Here is a 5,923-nt window from a genome sequence, read left to right on the forward strand (position 1 = left end):
TTGATGTGGATGCTTTTCGACATCGACTAATAAAAATCGTGTATTTTCCAAATTTTCCACATAAAATCATGCTGTGTCGAACAAACTAAAGCAAAATAACTAGCCATATAAAATGCTTTATATTCTTGTGTATGCACCTTTCGAAAGAAGACATCATGTTAATAAATGAATGTCAGTGTAGAAGTGAAAAAAAACAGTTATTCCAATTTTATTATTACACCTCATCACGCTAAATGGTCGTTCATCTAAGCAAAACATGGCTTTCGTAATAATCAATAATTGCTAATCACCGATATATCCTAGGTAAGCTTCATTAAGACATCAACTTATCACTTTAGCGGTTTTACATTAAAATAAACACAAATGACAACTAACCTCAATATGAACAAAAATTGACATAAAACTCAATTTATCCGAAGTCTCAACCGTTTTTGGGATAAATTTTAGTTCAGATTTTTTCCGCTCAAATATTAACATATATCACTTTGGCATTTGAGCGGAAAAAATGCATACTAAAATTTATCCCAAAAACGGTTGAGACTTCGGATAAATTGAGTCTTATGTCAATTTTTGTTCATATTGAGGTTATTTATCATTTGTGTGTGCTGTTAATTTGTCTCGGGATTGTACATTTTTTTCCAATGAAAGGAAAAGAATCTAACAGACAATATATTTAGCTGCCATCATCTGGATATTTTAGCTCATCTGGATGCCGTCAGCAGATGATGCGTAGTGAAAACAATAGAATTGATTGTTATAGTAATACCAGTATATAACAAGCTTATATACCTATAACAATCACTTCTATTGTTTTCACTTTGTATCATCTGCTGACGGCATCCAGATGAGCTGAAATATCCAGATGACGGCAGCTAAATATATTGTCTGGAATCTAAAGCAATGGAAACAAGGAATGATGAAGTTGGCGTTTTATGAATTGGTGATGAATTTAAAATTGTCGTTGGAAATGTCCTCATTGAGCTTAATGTCGTTCAACGATTTACATTCTAGTATCCAATGAATGTCGAATGAGTTTAATTTGATTCTGAGAGAAAAAAAGTCAAGAAAATGTCGAACCTAGTCATCATATCGAAAAGTGACCGCTTTCGATCGACAAAAGGACAAAGGAAAAAAATGATTATGATCACGCGCGTCGCGCTTCAACTGAAACAAATTGTTTGATTAATTTGTTTTTATTTGAAAGCAATGGTTGTATATACAAGTAAAATAAAAAACATGCAATTTAAAAATAATCAATCATATCAACGTGTCACTAACTCTATCAATATTAACATATTTCGTACATCACCTGTATCACTTATACTGATTATTATTTACAATGTGTTTTCAGACCGTCGAATTTATTGACTCTCCATTTTTGTCCACTTTGTTATAATTTTTGAGTGAATAAAAGAATGAAATTTAGTCAATTCATGCGAGTGGGAGTATTTAACAATGATCCGACCATTTGTCCCAAAAGAAAACATATTAAGACTTATGTTAATATAGACAGTAACATAGTAACAATGAATATGATAATTTAACATACCGGGACTCAAAATGTGTTCGAACAAAATCGCAAAATTACACCTATTTTGTGTACCCTTTTATGCATACCTTCTGCACAAAATGTACAATTTTAAACGAATTTCCAACTAGTTCCAAATTTTATATAGCAAGTTTTCTGGTTTTGACAATATATTTTCTGTGAACATAGATTTTTTATAATGATTTCCGGTTGCTTGTTTGTTTGTCAACCCATAGAAATTCCATGATCGCCTGGCGATCATCGCTATGCGTCAAAAAATATATATTCACGGCATGACATCGTCAAATAATTGGTTACATCTGTGATCAGGTCGTTTGTCATTTTTGTCGATCGCTTTAAGCCATTCGAAATCATCAAAGAGGTGTTAAAATGAAAATTCCATTCAAAGAAGTTATCATTAGTTTATATTTTTATTCTCTCTCATCATTTTCATGCTTCATTATTTTTTTTTTTTCGTTTCGTCATCATTTCCCTGGAGACACATTCGAAGAGATAAAACGTAGAACGAATTCATCGCCAGTAAATTATAAAATCAACTCGAATTAAGTATATTAAAAGTAGATAAGGACTCATTTAAATGAGAGTTCATCATATTTGTGTCACTAATGGCTGTCACTGTTTTGGAGATTATAGACGGGAGTAATTAAGGAATTTCACATCAATTTAATATATTTTGTCTTCATTTAATCGACGATTGTTTCGTAAAGTTAATTTATCGATCTCCTAGGACCAAAAAGAATGCAATTAAAATCGTTTCAGACAGTTTTCGGTGTTGGATGGTTGGTTGATTGTAAGTCGCGTTACAAATCCCGCTGATAGCGCTTCATTTATTCAACAGAACCTTACATTTGAAAAAGGCATACTGAAAAATTTAAACAAAGGAAGTTGTATTTCACTATTACAGGAATTTATGATACAGAAAATTAGTATAATTGTCTTCCGTCTGTTTCGATGCGATTATTATAAATTGCAAGGGTGCAAAATAAAGCAATACGTTTTGCAATACCATGCACTTTTTTTCGACAAGAGCGTAAAAAAGCGGTTTAAACTACCGAAAATATAAACGATTTTTTCCCGCGTATTATACTACAACAAAAATCGAAAAAAAAAACTGTTGCTTTTGCTGCTGCTGAAAAATAATTAAAAGACGTCATTGTACCCATACTGTGAAGGCCTGTTTTATTGCGCAATTACCCTCCAATCGATATATTGACTAATCGATATTATACCAATAAAGATGCGAACAACAAAAAACAATGAGTCGCGTCCACTGCATTCAAAGTTTCCGCATCGTCTGCGAATCCAATACAGGCGATAAGAGTGAGAAGAAAATATGACGCGATCGAAGCACGAAGAGTGCGAACTAATAAAACCTACTATTGAACGGTGTGCTAACGCATATGGATTAAAAATAAGAAGAAGAGCTGCATCGTGATGAGCCAAGCCAACATACCGGATATTGCTTTATTGATTAATTTTATGATTTGCACCGCGATCGATATGCAACACAAACCGGCCAGGTCGTTCAGCACACTGTTGAAAATTAATTTTCTTTTGTTTACTTAATTTTTATTCGGAATTTAATCGAGTGGCTTTTTTTCACCATCCATTTTCATTTCACATGTGTGAATGCATATGTGCGTTTTTATGCTTATATATATTTCAAAACCAGAATAGAGAGAGAGAGCAAAACGATGTGAAGAACACATTCACAAGAGCTTTTGTTTGTTTGGCAAATTATACAATAACAAGCCGTAGATGTTTATGCGTTCGGGTCAAAGGTTCAAGACATGCTTCGGCAGTAGTTTTAAGTAAACGGTTACAATCGATCAACCTGAGCATTTTAAATTAAAATAACAATTACGACGCAGCAGAAGAAATGAAAAACAACAGCAGCAACAGCAGCAGCAGTAAAGAGAAACAACAGAGCAATCAAATAGAAGGTAAAGTTGCCATTGCATACGCTCAGGATGAATTGAAATGAAACATTCGACATAAATGAATTTCGTATGCTATTTAATATTTTGTAGTAGGTTTCCGCACACCATTCGATCAGCCACCGATATACACCAGTAGGGTCATCGCTCACCGATGTAATTATATTGATCATTCAAAAATTCAATGATAGGGAAAGATGAGAAATTGTGATGCAAAAGTCAAATCTAATATGATCTGTAGTCAAAAATGGTCATTTAAACGTCAATAACGACTATTATGTCTCAAAAATCAACAGACCTTTCAAATTGTTTCGACTGATTTAAATTATTCGTTTTTATTATAACAAGATCGAAACACTACGACCAAACAAGCACAACTGCAAATACACCAAATCTAGACACAGTTCATGCAGTCTTTTGTCTCCAGCGAGTGAATTACCGGTTAAATTTACAATAAAACAATGAACACAATATCAAATACCAATCATAGGAATATAAGCCGTTGTGCCAATCAATGAAAAAGCAGACAGAGAAAGACGAAGAACAATCCATTGAATGCTCGTAATGAATTATTTGTACTAATACCGATAATTCGATTTGATTACGATAAATTAAAATTATTACAATGATTAAATGCATAGGTGATGACGAGGGTTCCTAGGGGATGACCCCCCTAAAATATTTTTAAGAACCCTCAACAATTTTGGAAATGAGGACCTTTTTTTTTTTGCTCTTCACTTTTTTTTGGCCGAGAAAAGTCTTTTTTCGATTTGCTAGGGATTTTCACCTCAAAAAGTGACTTCCAAAAAAAAAAAAAACGATTTTTGTGTCATTTGGATTTGCAAGGCAATTTGGAGTAGGAAAATTCTTTCGATTTGCTAGGGATTTTCGCCAAAAAAGTGACTTCCAAAAAAAAAAAAAACGATTTTATCCTCATTTCGTACAAATTGTTGACATCGTCAGGGACCCCCCATGGATTTTTCCAGGAACCCCCAACAGAATTTTGCCATCACCCCCCCGGTTTTTTACGTCATCATCTATGATTAAATGTAAATTGATCAATTGAATTGATTGTTTTCAATCGCTGAATGCAGAATACTACAGCAATGCGCCATGGAAAATAGCCTATGCAATTGAGATATTCAAGACTAGAGCTCAAAAGTCTTCGCGTATATGCGATTGAAAAATATTGGTCCATTCTTCATGTTTATAGTAATAAAGTCCATCTCGTAATGTCTTCAAATCATATTGAAAATGGCTCGTTAGCACACATATACACGCAATCAGAATAAGCTGACGTTACATTGAGTACGTGATGATGTTAAACACAAGCACACAAATTGCTCTCGGCTGCACGAGAAAATGTGCATATGCATCATTCAAAAACACGATCGAAAGAACACCGGTTCAATATATTTGCTTTACTTTCTGCGATCGGCGATCAATATAATAACAACAATCAATGGAAAATTATTAATTTTCGTTATTTTTTATTTAATTTGTAATCAAATCAACTTGCGATTACTGTTATTGATGCACATGCGAACGATTGGAGAGTTCCCGTAAATTATCGATCATAATTTTCCATTTTGATTAAATTTGCTACGCTCAATCAATTCGTTGAGTATATGCTCTTTCAATTCAGCGGCGATTGTTTCTTGTTGCGCCGATTTCATCATTTGTTTGCATCACAAGAAACAAGATCAAATCAACAATGGTTTATTAATCCGATTTATTTGGTGCGATTGTTTATTTGATAACAACCAAGGAAATTAGTCCAATTTTTTAGTGAATTTTTTTTTCTATCTGACCAGTAAAGTACCCAAAGTGTTACTAAAAGTTTTCAATTTCACCTATATGGATCGATATAATGTGCCGAAAAAATAGGATTGTGAAAATAAGGGAGGCCCAATCGAATTAGGGGGGGCAGGGGAGTACCCCACCATGTCAAAATTTGGTCGGATCAAAAAATAATGTTCTACAAAGTTGTTCAGAATGACGAGAGAAATTTTTTATGACCCCTGCCCTTCAAGTCCCCCCACCCCCCAGGGGGGTCGGGGGGTCAAAAACCCCCAAAATATGATTTTTTTTACTCAAAACCTCGAAATTCGGAATCAGCATGAAAAATTACCCTAGAAATGATATTCGTCTCGAGCCCATTCACCCCAAGTCTCCCAACAATTCAGAGCCCCCCCATTAGGGTAAAATGATAAAAAGTCGATTTTTCACTTTTTGGGTGCGAAATATCACACTCAAATGTATGGTCAACTATAGCTAATTTTATCCGCACATTTCATTTAAACCATTGCCCATCCCCTCCCATCACCCCCAAGGGGGGTCCCCCTACAAAATTCACGAAAATTTCGAAAAATACCCCGAAATTGGGTCCATACCCAAGTCAGTATAATACTCTTTTCGAAGAGTGTACACGCTCTTC

The sequence above is a fragment of the Contarinia nasturtii genome, unplaced genomic scaffold (genome assembly GCF_009176525.2).
Source record: "Contarinia nasturtii isolate CC-2019 unplaced genomic scaffold, AAFC_CNas_1.1 Cnas_scaffold_864, whole genome shotgun sequence".
Classification (NCBI taxonomy): Eukaryota; Metazoa; Arthropoda; class Insecta; order Diptera; family Cecidomyiidae; genus Contarinia; species Contarinia nasturtii.